The sequence below is a fragment of the Anabrus simplex genome, chromosome 9 (assembly GCF_040414725.1).
Source record: "Anabrus simplex isolate iqAnaSimp1 chromosome 9, ASM4041472v1, whole genome shotgun sequence".
In the NCBI taxonomy this organism is placed as follows: domain Eukaryota; kingdom Metazoa; phylum Arthropoda; class Insecta; order Orthoptera; family Tettigoniidae; genus Anabrus; species Anabrus simplex.
In genome coordinates this window covers 170,019,395-170,044,378 of record NC_090273.1, presented here as the reverse complement: position 1 = coordinate 170,044,378, position 24,984 = coordinate 170,019,395, and positions in this window count along the sequence as shown.

Sequence of the window (24,984 nt, the reverse complement as noted above, 5' to 3'; positions counted from 1 at the left end):
AGTTTACGATTACTTTTTAAAACGATTTTGGAATCCCGAAATTCAACAAAACCTTAGGCTAGAACTATATTCAAGGAAGTATTCGTCAACGGGACAGATAAAGTACAGTGACTATTTCTCATACGAATTCCATAGATTCCAAGACCTGGACTCTGCACCCAGTGAACTGAAGGCGATAAAGACAATACAAAAAGAACTCCCTCCAGAAACCCAGAGATTACTGGCGGCAGCAAATGTAAAGTCAGCGGTAGAAATGGAAAGTATACTGAGGCAACTTGATATGACATCTGGTCATACAACGTCAAAAATAAATAGGAGCATGTATAACCAGGAGGAAATACATGTATTGAACTGGGAGCACAGTCAGAGAAAGTCATTTACTGAGAGAAGAGACACTGATAGGAACCCCAGAAAAAGAGAATGTAGTGAGGACGAAGGGAGAATGGGAGAGCAAAGCCGATGCAAGTGCAGGCAGAATGGTCATAAAGCCGGAAAGCAAAACGAAGATAGAGGATTTATACCTTATTATCGACCATATAACCAATACAGAGGTAGTAGAGAACGAGGCAAATATAAACGAAGACCAATGTATCGCGGAAGACAAATGAATAATCACAACAATAGGGAAAGCAGGAACAGGCAATATATTCAGGACTTGAGAAGAGAAACCCAAGAGAAGAAGAAATGGCAAGAAGCAATAAAGGATCGAAATATAAATGGGGATTTAGTAGGACCTGGAAGTTTGGAGCTTCAAGAGTATAAAAGGAAAAAGTGGGATGAACAAAAATTAAACCCGGAAGCCCAAACATTGGATTTCCGGCGTAAAAACGCCGATTTTAGATTAGGAAACGAAACAGATAACACTTGGAATGAATTACACAGCAAAATTGGAAGTTGATATATCCTACAAATTGAGTCTTGGGACATAGACCCAGACGAATTATTAGAAGAACCGCAGAAAAAGAGTAGAGAAAACAAAGCACAGTTACCCATCATTACCGTGCGAGTAAATGGATTAAAGACGCACAGTTTCATGGACTCAAGAGCAAGCATAAGCGTCATATCAAAAGTACTATTTGATGAAATACAGACGTGGCCAAATTATTAGAATAAAGTTCGATTTCAGTCTAATGGTGCCTAAGATGGCTGAATATGCCCATAAGTAGATAAGTGGTGGATTAATTCTGATAGGCATAATGGTACTTGATATATTTTGTACCTCTGGGATACTTTTGCTCGACAACAGTTGGCAAGAATGAAGAACAAATGAATGTTGAAGTGCACATGTTGTTCAGCTGAGATTTCCCGCCTTGTGACTACTGCCGAGTGTTCATAGCTTTTGTGTTTCTGTTGTTTTACACTGCAATTTAATCATTGTTTTTGTGTAATACAGTTCAACTAAAAGGTATTTTGAAGTATTCAAAGTGTGTTCTAACCCTGATGAGTCAGTGGTGTTCCATTATTGTGCGAGTGAAATATTTTTAGGTTATGGGGAAAAAGTGTGACCTTTCCCCAAGAAAAATTGGCACAGTAAGGACCTTACTTGCTGAAAAGATTTACACACAACAAGAAATAGCCCAGAAATTAGGTATTTCACAAACTTCAGTGAATAGAATTAAAAAAACATGAAAATGGTGGACAAATATTCGCTCAGGACTGAGCAGGCAAGTGTGGACGGAGCAAGATTTTGAGCCCTAGAAGCACGAGAAAACTTAAGAATCTTGTGATTAGTAATAGCAAACTTACAAGTACTGACCTGAGCAAGACAATGGAGCAGTGTGGGGTTAATATATCCCCCAGATCTGTAAGAAGGAAGTTATTCAACACCGGCTTGAAAGCAAAGAGACCACAAAAGAAGGCTAAGATTACACCTTCCATGGCTTCCCGGCGACTTCAATGGGCCAAGATTCATCAAAACTGGTCAGCGGATGAATAGAAGGTATGTAGTATTTCAAAGGTTTTATAATCATTTTGTGAGCAAAAACCTGCTAATATATTCCATTTACTTTTATGATTACATGGAATACAAAAGTACCTGCCATGGTTTGCTACATTTTACAACACTGTAATGGACCATTTATTAGAGGAAGCTTTATTTCTTTCATCAGGTATGCTTCAGCGATGAAAGTATCTTCCCCAACGGAGAAAAGACCAGCCAGTATGTGAGGCGAAGAGAGGGAAAGGCGTTCAAGGTCGACTGTATACAGCAAACCATGAAACATCCTACGGCAATTATGGTGTAGAGTGTCATGTCATGGCATGGTTGCCGAGAAATGTACATTGTTGAAGGGACAATGAAACACGAGCAGTACATAAAAGTGCTGAAAAACAAGCTGATACCGCAAATGGACCAATGGTATGGGAGAGAAGACTTCATCTTTATGCAGGATGGTGCCCCATGCCACAGAGCAAAAAAAGCCATGGATTTTTTTGAACAGAAGGGCATAGAGTTACTGGATTGGCCTGGAAATAGCCCAGATATTAACCCCATTGAAAATCTATGGGCTATTGTAAGAAGAAATTGAGAAAGACCAAAATAACAACACGGGATGAGCTCATTGCTAAGGTCCAAGAAATCTGGTTTAAGGACGATGACGTCAGAAATGCATGCCAAACACTGATTAATGGGATGCCAAGGCGAATCAAGGCCCTCATTCAGTCTAAAGGGTGGCATACAAAGTACTAAAACAACAATCTCCCTAATTTGTCAATGTAACAAAAATTTATGTCAATAAATTCTGAAAATCCAATTTTATTCTAATAATTTGGCCACGTCTGTAAATCAGAAAGAAAAATTACCCATAATTCCAGTGGCGCAGACAAAGATACGAGGAATAATACCAGATAAATCAGTTGAATGTAAAATACAAATCTATTTAAACATAAGGATCGGTAAAGTATTATTTGAACATCCATTTATAGTAATGAACCGAATAAGGTATAATATAATCGTTGGAATCGATTTCATGATGAACACGGAAATGGCCATAGATCTGAGAAAACAACCAATATTAAGATTCCCTATTGCTGAAGATGATGGAAAAATAACGAAGGAAAGAATTAAACTGAATGAAGAGGCACAAGGTTTAGAACACATGAAATTTGAAGGATTGAAAATACAGAGGCAAATGGAAGAATGTACTCCACTAAGTGAAACTGAGGAAGGAGAAGAAATAATATAAAGTTTAGAAAAATTTTAATGATTGATGATGAAAAGGAAGAACCAAATATATGGAAAAAGGTTGCTGAGACCAAATGAAATGCCGAAGAAAAGCGGAGATTGTATGCAATTATAGAAAAATATTCTGAAATATTTAAAGATAAACCTGGCCAAATCCTAAATTTCAAATATAAAATCGTTGTGAACGACTGGACACCTTATAAAGGAAAATTATATGACATTCCCGAGAAGTACTTTATTGACGTAAAGAAGATTATTCAAGAGATGATGGATGACGGAATAATCGTTAAAACAACAACACCTCATCTGAACCCAATCGGTATTGTAAAAAAAGTAATGGGAAGCTGAGAGTGTGTCTGGATGGCAGGAATGTAAATGAAATACTAATCCCGGAATATGATCTAGTTCCATAGATCAAGGAGATAGTAAAATGATTCAAGAATATGAGATACTCCACAAGCTTTTATTTCACTTCGTCATTTCGCCATATATTACTGGAAGAGAAGTGAAGACTATTGACTGGCTTTATGTTTAACAATCAAACCTACGCGTACTGTAGATTGCCTTTGGAATGAAGAACAGCTGTGCAGTATTGATAAGAGCCCTAGATCGAAATCTGTTGCCTGAGGTGAAAGAGTATGTGACATGCTACGTAGATGACTTGGTGTTTGCAAGTGAGACATTCGATGACCACTGTGATAAGCTCAATCGGCTGCTAGAACATTTAGAAAACACAGGTTTTAAAATCAACATGGCAAAAGCAAAATACTGTCAAGAACAAATCTTATTTGTTGGACACGTTATTGATTGGGACGGAATAAAGCCAAACCCAGTAAAAATTCACGCAATATGTGAATTTCCTCGCCCGACGCGGTTTAAGCAAGTCAGGCAATTTTTAGGAATGACACAATTTTTGCAAATCGTTGTAAAGGATATACAGAAACGGCAGCAACGTTTCTGGAGTTATTAAAGGCAAATAACAAATGGAAATTGAATGATAAGGCAGAAGATTCGTTTCTTGCAATGAAAGTATTACTAGCCAATAGCATAAAGTTAAGATATCCTGACTATACAAAAGAATTCATAATACAGACTGATGCTTCCGATATAGGAGTAGGTGCGTATTTATATTAAGAAACGAATGATGACATGAAAAATCGAACTTATTTAGCATTTGCCTGTACAAACTTACGTAACCATGAACTAAACTATACGGCGACCGAGCAAGAATTACTTGCTATTATTTATGCCCTAAAGCAATGGAAGAAAATCATATATGGATTTCCAGTAACGATCCGAAACGATCATAAGGCTTTGCAATCGGCTTAAAGCAGCAATGTCAAGTGAGAGGGTCACACGGTGGATTTTGTTTACTCAACAGTTTAACATTAAAGTCGAGCATTGTAGTGGGGAAGAAGAAATTTTTTTGCTAGGGGCTTTACGTCGCACCGACACAGATAGGTCTTATGGCGACGATGGGATAGGAAAGGCCTAGGAGTTGGAAGGAAGCGGCCGTGGCCTTAATTAAGGTACAGCCCCAGCATTTGCCAGGTGTGAAAATGAGAAACCACGGAAAACCATCTTCAGGGCTGCCGATAGTGGGATTCGAACCTACTATCTCCCGGATGCAAGCTCACAGCCGCGCGCCTCTACGCGCACGGCCAACTCGCCCGGTAGAGAACATTCTTGCAGATGCGTTAAGTAGAAATCCTGTTGAGAGAGAAGAAGTTGTTCAGCAGATTGAGCTAATACAACAGAATGAGGAATTCCTAGAAAAACAGAAGGATATTGCGTTATTGCAGAGAGCAGATGAAAACTTAGCATTAAAAATTACAAGGATAGAGCATGATGACCCAGAGAACAGGAAACAACAGAATGAAAGCGGTCAATATATATTGAAAAATGGAATGCTAATTAAGTATATCAACGAGGATTCAAGTACAGTGGTAACGCAATCGTTACAAAAAGGAATAATTTTTCATACTCACAGAATAATAGGACACGGGGGAATGGAAAAGGTAACGAGAACAATTTTGGAAATGTTTACATGGAAAGGAATTAGGAAAGCAGTTAGAAATATAATTAAAACGTGTGATACTTGTCAAAGAACAAAACATAATTCTTTTCTGACTAAGCATGAACCAATAGCCATAATACCAACAACCCCGAGATAAATCTTCGCAATGGACATCTTCGGTAAACTGCCATCAGCTACGAGAGGATATAAATACATAGTTGTCACCATGGATATATTTTCAAAATTCGTAGTATTGCAACCAATACAGAGAGCTACAACAAAACAAGTGCTAAAAGCTATAAATAAGAATATTATACCTAGAATGGGAAAGCCAAAAAGAATATTGACGGACAGAGAAACCCAGTTTACATCAGCCGAATTTCGAGAAGCGGTGCATAACCTGGAGATTAAGCATATATTTTGTTCAGTAAGGCATCCATCAGCCAACCTCGTAGAACGATGTATGCGGGAGATATCAAAGTACTGTAGAATTTATTGTTCGGAAAATCACTGGAGATGGATTAATGTTCTAAGATAATTGAGGAATGTATGAATAATACAATCCACCAATCAACCAATCAGATACCTAGAGTTGTGCACATAAACGGACGACCAAAAAGACCATGGGACAATATTATAGGAGAAAGTGATGAGCCAAAACCCAGAACTATAGAAATCAACCAGATGGTAAATGCCAGACTTAAAGCACAAGCTAGTAGACGTCTGAGAAGGCTTCGAAATAAGAAGTTCCATCCACCTTTCAAAAGTAATGATAGGGTAATGATTAAAAAGGTACATAATTCCAAAACTTCAGAGCGTATATTTGCGAAATTTATACATTTATTCGACGGTCCTTACATAATAAAGGAAGTGCTAGGCAACAACGCGTACGTGATTGAAAATTTGACCGGAACATACAAAAATGTATACAACGCATCCAGCATGAAACCGTATTATGAGGAAGACCGTGAATAGAATGTAGAACTCTTTACTAAAACGATGCAGGACAAAGAAATTAAAACAGGTCATGAAAGCTCCATTTATATATATAGAAAAGAAATCGAAATAAATATACTGCGAGCAGTATATTTATTTATCCGTAGAAGGGATGTAAAAATTAATAATGCGCCGCGCATTTAATTGAATTTGCCGATATTTAACGTGTCACGTTGTACGATCAATTAAATGCACCGGCTGCTTCTTTTATTGAAGTCGAACCAATGGACGTTTAAAAATTTGCAACCACGCATTATATTTTTATATGTATCTGCAGCTTGATCTATCTTCTTTATGTTATTTTGTTAAGAATGAAGCCATGTTTTTCAGTGTTGACTTAGTTAATTGTAACAAAGGTTTTTCAGCCTGTCAAACACACAGCAAATATAATGTAAATTAAAACACTATAAACATACCTCTAAAAACACTAACATACAAAGAATGACATGTTTCGTTCTACAAGAACATCTTCAGATTCTATCAAATCACTTTTAAGAACAATCTTATATATGTACAGTATTGTTTACGTAGCGTAAACTTGTCAATGATAGAGAGTTTAGTGATAACTTGAAACAGTAATGACAAAAATAAAAATATATACAACTATTAATATATTGAAAACTTACGTACTTATCTAGACTGCCGATGTTAAGCCCGTTGTCACCAAATAATATTTCAAGACTGTGGTTATGGAAGTTTTTGGGGGCACGCTGGGCGTGGAGAGGGGAGAGCAAGAATGGGAGGAGCCTTGTAGAACGATGTGGACCTCTCCTATTTGATGATTTGAATCGAGTATACTGTACAGTGGAGAGGTGTGGAAGAAGTGGGGCGGAGCGGCCGGAGCGGCCGGAGCGCTGTGGAACCTTCCCTCAACATTGGAGAAGGGAGAAAGGTTATTGACCCACTCCATGTTAAATGTACTTTTATGTAATATGCATGAAAGCAAAATTAATAATTTAGGTGAATAAAGTAAGGAACGGTATTATTATCATTATCATTATTATTATGTCCGACTCGTTGGCTGAATTGTCAGCGTACTGGCCTTCGGTTCAGAGGGTCCCGGGTTCGATTCCCTGCCGGGTCGGGGATTTCCACCTTCATTGGTTAATTCCAATGGCCCGGGGGCTGGGTGTTTGTGCTGTCCCTAACATCCCTGCAACTCACACACCACACATAACACTATCCTACTCCACAATAACACGCAGTTACCTACACATGGTAGATGCCACCTACCCTCATCGGAGAGTCTGCCTTACAAGGGCTGCACTCGGCTAGACATAGCCACACGATATTAAATTATTATTATAAAAGCAATTTAATGAGTAGGTGTTGTCAGATATTATGTGAGTAGAGCGAATAGGGGGGAATTATTTAAATGTGTATGCTCATTCAGGTTATTTGCATTCGCATTTTTGCGACGTAAATTTCTATTGCTTCTTTTATATTCAAAGATTTACTTTTATTTTCGAAGTGTAAAATTTTTAGATCAGTATTGATGTCTGTGAAATGGTGTGAACAGTCGTATATGTGCTCCCCGAAGGCTGAATGCCGATTATATCTGTTCGCGTTTTTGTGTTCTTTGTATCTTGTATGGAAATTACGTTTTGTTTGACGTATGTATGTGGCGTTGCAGTTAGGTTCTTGGCACTTGTGTTCATATACTCCTGACTTTGAGAAAGGGTCCTTTTTGTTAAGGTTGCATCTGCTGATGTGTCTCTGTAGTGTGTTATGGTTCGAAAGGCTACTTTTATACCTTGTTTCTTGAAAATGTTAGCTACTTTGTAAGTGTTATTGTTAACATAGTTGAGAACCACATAATTTTCTTTGTCATGTGTGGTGCTTTCCCGGCGACTTTTCTTATGTTTATTTAACAGTTTATCTACTGTGCCTGGAGGATGGTTATTTTCTTTCGCGATTTGTTTAATGATTTGCATCTCTTCATTGAAATCTGTTGCGCTCATTGGTATGGAAATAGCTCTATGTATCATTGTATTCAGTCCTTCTTTTTCGAGTTGTCAATAGTGTGCGACGTCTGAGTGGGCTTTCTGTATACTTTGTAAGATAGGTTGTCATTATTCCTGTTAATTGTAATGTCTAAATAGTTTATTTTTTGTTATTTTCTGGCTCCATTGTGAAGCTGATGGATTTGTGTAATGAATTTAGAGTGTTTAATAACTGGTGTGCATTAGTGATGTCATTATCATATATGCATATGACGTCATCCACGAATCTGCTCCAATGTAAGATTCCTTTTGACAGCTGGCCCATTAAGAAGATGTTTTCGAAGTTATTCAGAAAAATGTTTGCTATTATATCTGATAACGGTGAGCCCATGGCTAATCCTTCTTTTTGGCAATTGGTTTTGTCGTTGAATGCAAAGCAATTTTGGTGTAGTGTTGTTCTAAGAAGGTTAATAATTTCTTTGGTTTATTGTAGAGCGGTGTTGTCTATAAGAAGGTTTTCGATAATATTAATGGAGTCATCTATTGGTATGTTGGTGTACATGGTAGTGATGTCAAAGGATAACATACTGTAACAGTAAACGTGGTACTTCGGTAGACATGAGACGCAGGGCGTGTACCATTCGTTGAAGTGCGTACAGAGGGAGAGGGTTTGTTTAGAAATAAATCTTAAAATTTTTCCTCTGAGTTTATTAGTAAATTCAAAGTCATGTCACCTCTGTACAGCAGATACAGTAGAAAATGTTCCTCGTCCTAGGGCTGGCAATGTCCTTGGATTCCGGCAGCTCCTCCTTTTCTCATACCAGTGAACCACCATTCCTCCCCCGATGGAAGTTCTAGAAGATCCATTCGACGTCTTGAAGATCCATACGGTGCTGATGAAGGGCGTTGAGGTTGTCCTCGTGAATGATGAACGTGAATGAACATCGTTAAGCCTTGGGGCGAGTTAATGCAAAGACTGCTTCTGCACAGATGAGAGGAAAGTTTACCAATGGCTTTAACAAGGTTCAAACACAAAAAATGTATCTTTGAGAGTTTATCACATGGTGAAATGTCACTAAATTTTGTCCGTGTTAAATGAAAAGAAGGCCACTAAACTCGAATGAGCATGTAAGTTTAATACTCATAAAAATAAAAGTCCACACGAAACTTATTGTCGAATTTTAACCCAGTCACTTGAAGTTTGTGGCACTTGGCATAATGTAAAGTAATGCCGCACGACTTAGTTCTTAGTTTGAAGCACTGTTCAACGTACTTTAATTGGATTCGAAAATAAAGATGTTTCACTCGTGAATTCGAACTCATTCACGTATTGATAATAACATGAAATCAAAAGACGAAATTAATTGAGTATTGACAGTCCTCGGTTCGACTGTTCGTAAAACTGAATGTTCGTAGAATTGAAAGGTGCTGTTTAGTAGAATTGAAATGCACAATTCACATATGCACAGTTTACAGTTCATGACCATCAAATATTTACACAGTTCATGAAATGGCAAATTATTGACGTAGTCATGCTTGCAATCGAGTACATCTGGATTAAAACACAGTCTCATAAACTTGAAGTACTTAGTACTCTGTAAGGAGCAAATTGTCCTAAGTCCTGTCCATAACATGAAACTTCAAATTACGAGCACTCGAAAACATTCGCAAGTCTTAGACACTCGTGTAGAATAACAGTCACTTGATAATGTTCAGACGAAGCACAATTTATATCACGTCCCGTCGGAGTAAAAGTTTATCACTCACAGTATAAAGAAATCCGTACAAGTCCATATTCGACGCGATTGGGTTAAAGTCCACGGACTCGAAGATTGATAGCCGCTTCACGCTAGATCACGGTCCTCGCGAACCGACTGTATGAACTCCACCGCCTAGCGTGCACACACACACTCTGGCCACACACTGCTCTGCTGAGCGAAGCAGTACAGTATTTATATCTGATCTGGGCCTTCACATCTCGTTCCATAACTTCATCGCCTCATGCCAGATTTACGTGAGACTCGGCAGGAACATAGATAAGGGATCGGGTTACACGATGATGTTGTTAAATTTGTTTAATTATTATTATGGGGAAAGTTATTACCCATAGAAACTCGAAGAACATTCCACATCAGTCTAGGCTCTGTATCGCGGCGAGGCATGCTGTGACGTCACCCGCTCTCTACGTCACACGCACACAGCGGTTGCTCGTCGTCCAGTCAGTCTTTCGTAGCCGGCCCGGAGCGTAACGCGTAAGTTTTTAAAATTTCTATTACGGGGACTTAGTTTTGTACCGCCGTTACCGGCACAATACGTGTGCTCTCTGTTATTTTAAGTTTATTTAGTTCTTTAATTAGTTCTAGGCTGTTTTTAATTGATCTGTCTTCTTTAAGTGAAATTTTCTCTTTTAGAATTAGGTTCAGTTGTTTGCTTAAATTGTAACTTAGCGCATCTTTAAAATTTACTATTGGTCTAATGGGACACGGCTCTTTGTGTATTTTGGGCAGGGCTCTTAGTGTGGGTAGTTTAGGATTTTTGATGGTGAGGCTTTCTTTTTCTTGTTTGTGAAAATGTTGTCTGTTTACTTGATAGCTTGCTTTATTTGGTTTTGAAATTTATTTGTGGGGTCGCGTTGCAATTCTTGAATACCGTTGTTGATAAATTCTATTGTTTTTTCTATGTATTCGTCTTTCTTCATTATGACTGTTGTGTTACCTTTATCCGCTTTCGTTATGATAAGGTTGTCGTTTTTAATTTTGTTCCTAATTGTTTTCAATGCCGAGTATTGAGTGGCGTAATTCGGTTGTTTGGTGGAATTTTCATGTGCGAATATTTTTAGGGCTTCGTTGGAGGCTACGTTTTTTATGATTTCTCTTTGTGGAGATGGTATTTTGTCGCAAGCAATTTCTACGTCAGTGATGAGCTGTTTTATGTTGTTTTCGTTATGATGTTCCTGGCAGTTGAATTTGAGACCTTTCTCTAGCAGACTTATTTCATTCTTTGAAAAGGTAATGTCTGATCTGTTAATTAATCTAGGGTGAAAATTCGCGAGTTTGTTTTGCTTAGCGTTTTCTGGATTTTTCTGTTTAATTATTAGGTTACGTATTTTATTGTCAATGACCTTCTGTTTCCGGATTGCTTCCTTTTTAATGTAATCGTGTAAAGAGTTGGAGTAGGACGTCCATTATGTGTGGTGCCAGAAGTTGCTTAGGTTTAAATGGATGCGTAGAATTTGTTTATTGATTTCTTGTTTCTTTATGTACGCGAATTTGATTTCGTTTCTGATCCATAATAATTGTGATTGAGATGTTCATATATATGTCCATGTTGATATATACGCCACGTAAACAATACTGTACATATATAAGATTGTTTTTGAAAGTGATTTGATAGAATCTGAAGATGTTCTTGTAGAACGAAACATGTCATTCTTTGTATGTTAGTGTGTTTTACAGGTATGTTCAAAGTGTTTTAATTTACATTATATTTGCTGTGTGTTTGACAGACTGGAAAAACTTTGTTACATTTAACTAAGTCAACACTGAAAAACATGGCTTCATTCTTAACAAACCATGAGAAAGGGTAATTGAAGGTAACCTATCCCGACATTCTTGAAATATTTCTCCCTTTAATGCTTCTTGTACTTTAAATTTCTCACAACTTCCTCTATATGACAAAACATAAATGCTAATAATTAATTCGATGGGTGAGTGGGGTAGTTGGATGAGTTACTATATTCTGGTAGACTTGTTAGGACTGAAAACGGACTGCCTTTTGCCTCCTCTGTATTAAATAAAATGGCACATGGCTTTAGTGGCGGGAGTGTCCGAGGACAAGTTCGCTCGCCAGATGCAGGAATTTTGGAATGACTCCCGTAGGCGTCCTGCGCGTCGCGATGAGGTTGAAATTATGATGAAGACACATACACCCAGCCCCCGTGGCAGCGAAATTAACCAATTACCATTAAAATTCGAACCCGGTATCCCTGTGACCATTTAATCATGAGCCGGACTCCTCTGTATTGTTTTGCAGAGAACCACTACATGCATGTTTAACAATATACCCACAGAAGTGATGAATAACATTCATTTCTGAACTGATGAAAAGAACTATTTGTTCATCTACCCAACTTGATAATAGTGGCTGATCAAAGGTAAGCTTGCTGTAAATTTTTTCCTGAGCTGTACTTATGATTTTGGCATTCTCTTTGACAACAGCTTTTACCATGGCTCTGAAAAACGATGATATGGGTACTATAACTTGACTTGGGATAGGCTTCGACCACTTTGGGGAAGAAAAAATGCTGTTTTTTATTCGAATGCTTATCGTAACCCGACTTGCAACACGGGACATAGCAAATTGTAGGCATATTTGCATGCGTCAGTAAACTGAAGCACGTGTCGAAGTATACGTCCTACTTCTCAAATGCTTAATCTTTTTCACTTTTCAGTTCGCGAAAAGTTAACACGAGATATTTTGCACCACAATCTTTTTAAACAATTCCACATTAAGCCGACAAAAAGAGCGCGTACATGGACCTTTTTGAAGACAGCAGCGCTGCAGGTGGCGGAGAACTTGTGCATCGTGTCTGTTAACATGTGATTCAGAGGGAGTCGTCACACTATTCATTTCTATTCGTCCTGGTACAGCTGAAGTTGTTGCAAGATGTCGCGGCAATCGCAGCCGTCCTGTCACAGGCAACGCCTCGGCTCTGCTTAGACCCTCATATTAGGCTTAGAGATCAGAGCCATCTACAATTATTTATATATTTATTTATTTATTTATTTATTTATTTATTTATTTATTTATTTATTTATTTATTTATTTATTTATTTATTTATTGGTTATAGAATGTCCCAGTGAGCTAGTGGTTCAAGGAGGGACTGCCTTTTACATTCACAGCTTGGTAGCTTTCAGTTTCAGTTAACAGATAAGGCACAGGCCTACATATAATTATAACAAGAAATATTTACAATTATTGATTTACATCATAATATCATTATTTTACGTGGAAAAAGAAGATATTAAAAATAAACTAAACTTAGGTGGCAAAATAGTTACACAGTGGTTATCGATTTATTCTCCAACATACTGTTCAAGGAAGTACCTGCGTACTTCTTTCTAAAATCTGTACAACTTATTGATTTGTTTTAATTTGGGAGGTAGATTGTTAAAGGCTGCGCTTGCTGAATAAGAAATGCTTTTAACACATATTTGGTAGTGTTAGTGGAATCTTTGTAAAACTGGTTTGTTGATCTTGTGTTATGGGTGTGAATGTCTTTGTTGTGTCGTAGTTCTGTATTAACAGAAATCATATTATTTTTATATCTGAACATAAAGCTTGAGAGTATTTAATCTGGCATTGTACTGGTAATATGTTTGTTTCCTGAAAATCTTCCACAGATGGTTTTAGTAAATCAAATCCATACATAATTTTTAAAGCTCTCTTTTGGAGCACTTCTAGTCCTTTTATAGCTTCCTGTGTACAATTTCCCCATATTATATTCATGTACATAAGGTGTGAATGTATGAGGAGGTATATATGTGTCTTAGGTGTTGGTTGTCTATTCCATAGTCATTCAATCTTTTTAGTACTTCAATTACACTAATATTTTTTCTTTACATTTAAGATAAGCTCATTCCAACTTAAGTTATTCTCCAAAGCCAGGCCTAAATATGAAAACTGCTTTACTCTTTCAATTGGCTCATTCCCAGTTTTTACTACATTTCAGGTATTGATTATTTGTGTTGGTTTATGAAATATCATGTATTTTGTTTTTGAGGTACTTATAACTAGGTTATTTTTGTTCAGATCTTTTTGCATATACTCCATAATCGTTTTTCGCAACTGTTGTCATAAAATATAAATATATCATCTGCAAACAGGAATATCTTACCATTAAACTCAAGATAACTATTAAAAACAGTAATGGTCCTGGCACTGACCCTTACTGAACACCATGTTTAGCATTGTAGATGGGCCCTTTAGTTTCATTGATATTAACATATTGCTTCCTATCAGTTAAGTAATTTTTAAACCACTCAAAGGCTATTCCTCTAATTCCTGCACTTGCTAGTTTATTAAGTAGTAGGGTATGGTTAACTGTGTCAAATGCCCTTGCAAGATCTATGAAAAGTCCAGCTGCTATTTTATTACTATCTAATGCATTCTGTATAAGGGACACTATGTCAAAAGCTACTGAAAGTGTACTATGTTTGGGTAAGTAGCCATACTGAAATTTGAAGAAGAAATGTGTTTTATTAGGAAATTCAAGACTTGTTTTTATTACTACTTCAAGTACTTTTGCTAGTGAAGATACTATACATAGTGGTCTGTATTTACTGGGGTGAAATTGTGTTCCTTTCTTAAGAACTGGTATCACTCTTGCAATTTTACATTCATCTGGTATTACCCCTGTTTGCAATGACAAATTAATTATCTCGGTGAGCAAGGGGGCCAAATGATTTACACACCTCTTGAGGAGTATGTTATTTATTCCGTCATCCGTATAGTTATTCGTGTTGGCTAGAGCTTCTATGATTTTTGTGACTTCCTTAACACCTGTTGGCCTAAAGAACACAGAGTTGCAGATCGTATGATTAGATAGCAAAGGTGGGTCACATGGACCAAGATCTTTAGCCAAGTTTTCAACTACATTAACGAAAAATGTGTTAAAAGCCTGTAACCGCAATTTCGAGCGCGTACATAAATAATAATAATGATAATAATGCGAAATAATATGACTAATGAAATAGTAAATAACGCCGTGGCGAAGTATTCATACCGAAACATGGAAACGTGACAAGTATCTTTCGATACGCAATATTAAATCAAATATAGGGAACACTTACAGGCCTAAAAATGACCACTAAGAAAGAATAGTGGAGCGTGCGGGAAGCCCTTATGACGTACATGGAAGGTATGACGTTATGGGGGAGAAAAGACTTACATGAAACACCATCTAGCTCAATTATATTAAGAATTACAAATTAAAAAATTACAAGAGACGAAGTTACATAACAGAGCAGCAGATACTTGACACATTTGACAAACGGAATAACTACGAAACCAAAACACAAATGAAAGGATAGTTGATTAAAAGACAGGAGAAAGACTTTAAATTACGAAAGCGAGAATCTAGGGCAAACTCAGACACGTTGAATATTAAACTTTGAAAATTACATTAAGCAAGAAAACACCGAAACGCAAAGGAATTAAATTAAATCAAACGAAATCAGTAAACATTGATAATAACAAGAAAATAGCACTGAAATAACACTTACCTCGGAAAGGCAGGAGTTCCCGAGGGTAGCGACGCCGAGCATGTGCAAGAAGACCGGATATGGCTCGATCACAATTAACCAATATGAAACAATTTCCACTAGATTCTCGTTTGCCAATACATTCGTATGACCTTATATGGTCATTTCCGGGCTACAGACGCTAGATAAATTACATCAGTTATTTCAACATCCATAACCGCGCGTGCGGTATAGGCTGTTCCAAATTAAAGCACCTTTACATTTTTTAAATGTTACCAATTACATCATGATATACAGATCACTTTATCACTCTTGCAATGTTAACAATCCAATCTTGAGGTTTTCTTAAATTACATTTTACTAGTTACATAATTTTTGAATCAAAATACTTCTTGCAGCTCTCAATGTACATACAGTTCAACATTTCTTGCCATTTGCCTAGAAGAAAAATTATTACACACATATTTAAATTAATATTTCTCGCAGTTATATAAAATAATTCCAGTAGAGTCCAGAGTTCTTATTTCTTCATTTCTCAAAATATTATAAAAAAATAAAATCCTTCAGATATGTTAAATTTAAAAAACTTTTACATTTCCAAACTCTAACTTCTTGCAACACACAACATCCAGTTCCAGTTCTCTATCCCACCACAGCTTACAAGCTTTACAAATATCTTGACTAGATGTATATTGAACATTTTCATACACAAGTTCTATAACTTTAGTTTTACTAAGGTACGCTTGGCAACGCTGTATCTATCTGTCAAGCGGAGGCCGAGAGAAAATTGGGCGTGTCCGACTTTGAATTGACTTCATCCATATTCAGCGCACTTAGACCAACTTGATGGTTATGATAAATGCACACCCTTCGAAAAATGATACTAAGAAACACACACATCAAGAAATGCATTCACTGAAGTTAGAAATACTCATTTTACATGCATAAAACCCTTAAATAACAGTACTCATAAGCTCAAAATGTATGCAGTATTAACAGCTTCCTCCATTTACTGATTAAATTATCACTGCTGGCATAACTCGTTTTCGTAATCTGCTTTCCATAATTATTCAACATAACATTGGAAAATGTAGACAATAAACAATCTATCAGTTTATTATTTTCATGCCCACAATTACCATGTTCAAACCAGAACTGTTGATTTTAATCTCTCCCAAAATCAGCTCTGGATAGAGAAGAGAGAACTTCTTTGTGATTTCCACAATCCAGCTAGTCTTCAGATACCAACAAGGTAAACATACCTGTCACTGTTACACAGACACACACAATACCAATCTGATGGCACCACTAACCCATCATCATCTGTTTCGTTACACTGCAGTAGACCTAAACATGTGTCACAGCTTATCCTTTTGGATATTGTCCTTACTGCATACCCAGAAATGTATATTACCCCTGACATCTCAAAATGCCCATCAAAAATGTCACATGATAAAATTGAGTCAAAGTTTTTCATCACTGCCATATTGAACCTAATATTACCTGTCTTGGTGGAATCAGACATTTCTAACAGGCTACAGTCAAACTGCACTTTTCCATACCTAGATGAGTGCAAGCCCAGAACACACTTAATCCAAATTTTCTTCTCACTTTCTAGAACTTGAAGTGCAGTAACATTGTAGTTACAACCCCTAAGCTGTCTGTACTGACCAAACCTTCTTCCCAGATTATCACTCCGAAACTTCCCTAACAGTAAATAATTTGGTTTCACGGTTTCAAATGAAAAGTGCATAATTTTTAACAGGACAGTTGTGGTATGTACCAAAGCTCTTGAAGTGTCAGTTGTTAAGTGACCATGAACCAATTTCAAATCACCCCAACTGCTTACCCACTTACAGAAATATTGAAGAAATTGAATTCGGTCATCATCTAGTCCAGTAAAAGGCATTTGATTGTGTTCCCTCTTTCAAATTCTTTTAATGACACTTTTGACGTTTACAATATGCCGCCACTTACTAATAATTTCTAAAAAATTTGCTGTGGCATTAGAATCTAGTTTACTCGTTTTTAAAGCAGCTATAGCGGTGTCATGGAACAGATTATCGGCAATTACCACTTTCTGCCTATCAAGATTGTTGGGATACGCCATTTTATAATTAAGTTTAAAAGCTGTAGCAATCAAGTTGGATGCATGACGGTGGTACACATGAAGGTTTCTTAAATCATTAAAGCACGCCTTAGAGATAATCTGATCTACTTCAAAATCAGGGAAAATAAAAGTTTTGTCTCTGTATTTCTGATTTAGCCAGTTATTCCTGATATACTTAAATATATGTACAGGATCAAACATGAGAAATATCTGTAAATTCTTGTGTTAGGGATTTGGTACGCAATATGGACTTTCACTTCCTAACATTGAACACATACTGTTGGGATGTTGTGGTTTTCTCATAAAAAATAAAATGTCATGTATCATATCTTGTATATATCTTAAGGAAAACAACATTGAGGTTATATGTTGGTAACTCATATAAGTTTAGTCGAGTGGTTTATCTTCGCTTGCTTTGTTCTTTGAAAGTTTGAACTGCTTCGTGTGTGTGTGATGCTCAGTTGTAGTCAACAGCTTGTAATAAATGAATGTGTGTTATGAAGCTGGTGTTTCCATAGTATAATTTGCTTACCTTAACCGATGTAACGAGCAGAAATGAAGATATATCAACAGGTTATGGGCCAAGAGCTCCAGAGCTCCAAAACACCGCAGTAAATTTCGGACAATATAAGTTGAAATGGAGTAACGAGAATTAACGTCGGACGAAGCAAGTTGTGACATTATTGACGGGAAAAATGGCGACCTCGTGGACCGGTGAAGAAACACTGAATAGGAATGTGGCCAAGCTTACAGTGGGCATTAAAGGTGAAACAAGAGCTGTTGTTGAAAGATGTATGGGAATCAGTAATAGGGTATGAGGATACGCCAGGTTGTCAGCTGTCTCAGATAGAAACGAGACGACGAGCGCAAAACTATGTGACCGCGTTAGCGGTTATTTTCAAATACGTGGGAGATTTTGAAAGTGACATTGCAGATATTGAATCAGCGAAAAAGGCATGCGGAAACTGGACGAGTTGTGCAATGACGGAGGGCTAGTGAATGGTGGTATGACCCTGAAACAGTTAATTCTTTTTGTGAAGCCCAGGGACATGCGTGTTTAAGAATACTTCGCAAACATAAATCAACTGTGGAGGAAAATGAGCAAAGCTGGATACGAGTTCACAGATCAACAACTTGCATGAATGATTATCGCAAATCTTACAGAGGAATATGCAGTTTGTATACCTTCCTTGGAAGATGATTTGGCGAAACTGACCATCTCGAAGGTGAAGGCGAGATTACTCACTGAGGAAAGTAGAAGGAAACTTCAGCAAAATGGAGAAAAGGCTTACGACACTGGAAAACGTGAGGAGGATGAAGCTCAAGCCATGGTTGTTCAACAGAAGCGAGATATCAAAAAGGAATACGTGGGATGAGGAAAACAGTATAGTTGCTACAATTGCGGTAAAAAGGGACATTTATGTATATATTGTCGCAGTAACCATAAGTGCTTCAATTGTGGTAAATCAGGACATTATTCAAAAGTATATCCAACAATGAAGAGTGACGAAACATCGCAGGAGAGTAAATCAGTGAATGCGAGTGGAAAAGTGGTAAGCTCAGAAATCTTTCTTTCTTTCTTTATTCGAATCAGAAGTGCAATAGAATAACACTACATTTATAAGAAACAAACTATATACACAAATATATACAAGTAAAAGGTCTACAACAATATATGTCATACAGATTCGGCCCAAAATTTGGCCACTTCAAGGGCATTTGGATTAGCCAGCACCAAGTCTTCCATTGTGCAGTTTGATGGACACAAGGGACAACATAGCAGGTGTTCAGTTGTCTGGAGTTCACCACAGTCACAAAAGGCCGTATCGATGGGGAAGTTCCATTTCTGTAGAGTCGCTCTGGTTCTACCCACTCCAGATCTAAGTCTGTTTAAGGACCTCCATGTCAACCAATCCTCGGTGTGACCGGGAGGTAACGCTTCCCGTGGTTCCATCCATTTCAAAAGGCCAGGGGTCCTTTGTTTCCATTTGGTAATCCTGCCTTTGTCCGATGATCCTTCCAGGTGTTCTGAAGATGTTAAAAATGCTTCCCTGGACTTCAATCTTCGTTGGGCAGGTTGTATCCAAAGAGTGGATGTGAAGGCATTAGATTTGTTTTAAGCCTTTCGTTGTTAGCAGCAACCTCTCTCCTGGCGTCACAAGGAGCAATACCGGCAAGGTCTCGAGAGGAGTTGGCTTCAGGGCACCATTAATTATTCTACAGCTTTCATTGAGTGCCACATCAATCTCTTTTGCGTGGGCAGATCTGTACCACGCTGGACAGGCATATTCACCGGCGGAGTAACATAAGGCTAGTTCAGTAGTTCTAACAGTTTGTGGGTGAGTGCCCTAAGTAGACACAACAAGTTTTCTAAGTAGTGTGTTCCTGGAAGAGACCTTTTGATTTACATTCATACAGTCCACCCTGAAGGTGAGACTGCGATCGAGAGTGACGCCCAAGTATTTGGGATGGAAGTAGTGGTCTAGCGTAGCTCCATTCCATGTCACAACGAGTTTCCTGTTGGCTTGTCGATGTCGTAGAAGGAATGCACAAACTTGCGTTTTGCTCGGGTTTGGCACAAGTTGATTTTGATCATAGTAGTTGCCGAGTTCTTCTAGAGAAGCTTTCAGGGTGCATTCTATCTCTTCAAAACTATCTGACTGGACAGCGAGAGCAAAGTCATCAGCATAGGTAAAACTCTTGGTGTCTTGAGGCCGTGGCTGTTCATTTGTGTATATATTAAATAACAAAGGCGCCAGTACACTTCCTTGAGGCAAGCCGTTCTTCTGAGTTAGCTCAGAAATTATACATGCAGTAGATAAAGCAATGAGCATGGTAGTTTCCGTAGGAACTGAGAAAATTAGAGATTGACTGTGCGATTCAGGTGCGTCCCATCATATGTGTCCAACAAAGGAGATGTTTATAGATATGTTAACAAATGTAACCGGGAATGTAGAAATAGGATATAACAGTAAACAGGATATTAGAGGTTTAGGTAAGGTCAAAGTAAAAATGTCAACAGGCTGGACAATTACATTTACGGATGTGTTGTACGTACCAAACTTAGGTGCAAATTTAATATCAGTTGGTAAGTTAACCAGCAAAGGTTTCAAAGTAGGATTTGCAGGTGAGAAAGCAGTGGTTGTAGATAAGAATGGAAATGAATCATTGTTTGTTGCAAACAGGAGGAATGATGTGTATGAAGTACAAATAGAGGGGAGAAATGATATTGTAGCTGTGAGTGACTGTGACCAAATAATAGATCAAGAATGTAATAACAATGTAACATTTAAATGTGTTGGGGAGTTTAGGTTGTGGCATGAGAGATACGGACATGCACATTCTGATGCATTGTTTAAATTGCCTATGTTTTAATTGAAAAGAAGTAATGATATTATTACTTGTTCTGTATGCATTCACGGGAAACTAAGTAACAAGGGAGTACCTAAGTCTTGTGAGCGAACGCAGAAAAACCACTTGATGTTGTGCACACTGGTGTAATTGGAAAAATTAGTCCACCATCACTTGGGAAAGCTCAATATGTTGTAACAATGAATGACGAATACTCCAGATATAATGTGGCTGTATGCGTGAAAACCAAGGATGGAGTGTTGGAGGTGCTTAATAGGTATCAGGCAAATGCAGGAAAGTTACATGGGGTAGAAATTAAGGTAGTGCAATCTGACAATGGTGCATAGTATACCTGTAGCAGGTTTCAAGCACAATTGCAAAAATGTGGTATTACTTATAGGAGGTCGGTACGTATACTCCACAACAGAATGGATTAGCAGAGAGGCAGATTGATACTGTTAGATGTCTGTTGATCCAGTCAGGGTTACCAAAAGAATTCTGGGGAGAAGCGGTAATGACTGCAGTGTATTTAAGAAATAGGTGCCCATCCTCAGCAATAAATTTTCAGATACCGTATGAACTGTGGTTCAATAAGAAGTTGGATCAGGAAGAAATAGGTAGATTGAAAGTATTTGGATGTCAGGCGTGGGCTGTGACGGCAGACAGCAGGAAGTTAGATCCCAGAGCAGAGTCATGCGTTATAATAAGTATTGCAGTACGTAAAGGTTGGACGGTAGAACATCTAGATGTGCTCACTTAAATAGTGAAATCAGTTGTACTTTATACTTGGAAACACGGGAATTGTTCGTAGAAAAAGACCTCCAGAACTATGTATTAAAATTGAAGATGATGCTGATGATGATGCTTGTTGTTTTAAGGGTCGAAGGTCATCGGCCCCTTTAAATTGAAGAAAAGCATCAATGGACTACCTAATTCGAGTAAAGACTGGAATGCTTGTGTTGATGCTATAATTAGAAGACTAGATTTTAAGAAATGTGTCAAGGAACCATTTGTTTATGTAAAGGAGTATTGTGTTATTGACTTGTATGTTGACGACATAATTGCAATAGGTGACAAAGAGGTTGTTAAGTTGGTTAAAATAAAGTTGTCAGATGAGTTAGAGATTAAGGACCTAGGGAAAGCAACAAACTCACTGTCAATAAAAATAGAACAGACAAAAGAAGGGGGTTATGTTGAGTCAAAGTTTGTACATTGACAAATTACTTGTTGATTTTTCCATGAGTGACTGTAAACCGGGTAAGAGTATTTTACCAAGTGGGTATTCAGCAGCTGAAAATGATGAGCAGGGATTTGATTGTACCATCTATCGCAGTGCAGTAGGATGTTTGCTATATTGGTCAAATAATACTAGGCCTGACATTGCATTTGAGGTAAGTAAAGTTAGTCAAAATTGTCAGAACCTAAGATTAAAGATTGGAAAGAAGTGGAGCATATCATGAGATATCTGTGTGGTACCGGTACTGGGGATTTACAGTTGTTTTCAAAAATTGTGAGAAGTCAGTACAAGTTTTCTGTGATGCAGATTGGGGAGGAGATACTGAGTCTAGAAGATCAGTGAGTGGGTATGTAACCACAGTAGCAGGGGGAGTAGTATCATGGTATAGTAAGAAACAGAGTTGTATGGCTAGATCTACCATGGATGGTGAATACATGGCAATGGCAGAGGTATCTCGAGAAGTAACTTGGATGAAAGATTTGCTGTCAGAGCTAAGGCTGGAAAGGTTTATGGATATACCTTGTAAAGTTTTTGCTGACAATGTAGCAGCAATTAAATTGAGTAAAAACTATAATGTAAGTAAAAGGTCAAAATATATTGACATCGTGTACTACCGTGTATGCAGAGAGCTAGTAGAAAAGTTCATCGAGTTTGTATATGTAGCATCAGAGAGAAATGCTGCAGACTTGTTCACAAGGAATTTATCAAGCAACAAGCTTAAGAGTTTATATAAGCTTATAGGTTTGCAATGGGAGGACAGTTGAAGTGGTTTTTTTTTTAGGAAAGGGAGGTTTAAAGTCAAGAATTTAATGTTTGGACCGTATTGAATAGAGGTTACAAAACAATAAGTTAAATTGTACAAGATCCATCTTTTCAATACAAGATATGTTGTTGATTAAAATTACAACATCATTTATTAAATGGTACCGGTTTCAACATCCATGGACGTCATCATCAGCCAAATAGAGTCATTATACAAAGATACATATTAAAGTTAAAACACATAAAATTGACCCTCATAATTAAAATTATCTATTACAAGTTAAAATATAAAGCATATTTATGCTAAATGTCCAGGTTTGAATATATAATTAGTACAAGATTGACAAATTGTTAGTCACTAATAAAATAAAATAAACTGAAGTTGGGAAGCCTCGTAGAAGTAAGTTCGAAGTCATTGACAGTTTTTAAAATTTTAAGATTTGGGTACTTTTTACAGCTTTGGCATCAACGTATGTAGAGAAATGTATGCTAAGTGCGATGCAGTGATGCTAAATACGTTGAAAAAAGTGGATTATGTTCCTCTGTGAGCGTAAAAACAATACTAAGTCAGTAAATAATACATATTAAAGCCATCTTCGTAAGTACGATGTTAGTCTTATTTCTTTGGAGCAAGTGGCCTAATTCTAATATACCTAATATTGCTTCTATGCTCATTATTGAAACAGAGGCCGCCATCAACAAAATGCCACAGGACTTACAAGCTGAACTAAGGTTGGACGCTAAAAGACAATTAAACAAGACTTTTATTTCTCCCGAACTCAAAAAACCAATGCACAATTCGCGGAAAGAAAAACATCATCTGTCTAAAAATGAGGATTAAGGATAACCAGTTAATCATTACTAAAGCTGACAAGGAGAATACTACTGTCATTATGGAAAAATCTGACTACATTTTAAAAACTAAAACTTTTTTGATAGATGATACATTTTCGGTGATCAGCAAAGGCACTACCCGATTTATTCAGCGGCAACTGAAATAAACATTAAAAAACACATCTTTCCTTTTAACTGAAAGAGAAAAACAAAAACTTATCAGTATGAATCCAGGCTTACCGACCGTGAAGGCACTGCCAAAAATCCATAAGGCCGAGGGCCCCATTGTAAATTTCAGGCCAAGCCCCTTATATAAGCTGTCACATTTTATACAACAATTCCTTAAAAACATTACACATTTCTTTCGAACAAATCAATTAAGAATACAGTTGAGTTGATTAAGAAACCAGACAGTTTCAAACTCCAACCTTACCACACTTTACACTCATTTGTCATTGTTGACATGTATCCTAGTATAAAAACCGAGAAGCTTTTTTCTGTTATCGAGAAGAAATAAAATTCCAATACTCTTTTCAATAAACTAGAAATATCTGATTTTATGTCTATTTTGAAATTGTTGACCAACAATAACTATTTCATCTTTGATAATGTAATTTATAAACAGAACGTTTGGCTATGGGGTCACCGGCCTCTGGCATTTTGGCCGAAATATACCTGGATTTCTTGGAACACACGGAAATTGATAATGATGTGAAATTCAACAATATTCAGATGTGGGCCAGATATGTGGATGATACATATATCATCTTAGATGAACGCTCCACCGATGCACCGACGACGCTAATAAATCTCAATAACATTGGTCCTAACATTAACTTTACATAAGAATCAGAAATTAATGGCTCCATCAATTTTTTAGATTTAATAATCACCAGACTTTCCTCTTCTTTCTTATACATAATTTTCAGGAAACCCACCCAAACAGCAATGACAATTAAACAAGTTTCAGTGAATCCTCAGACTCAAAAACGCGCCACTTGCAATAGCTTAGTGGACCGGGTATTTAAAGTCCCCATGTCTGAAACGAATCTGAGTAGGGAATTGAATACCATTCGTGCTATAGCTAAGTTCAATGGTTATAACAACACTTTTATTGAACGCATAATCAATAAATTTAAGCATCGATCAAAATCAAATTTAATAAAGGATGAATCAAAACAAAAATTGTTTTCGACTTTCACTTTTGATAAAACCATATATAACGTCACCAATATATTTAAGAAGCATAATGTTAACATCTCTTTCAGAACTAACAATAGAAATTCGGAC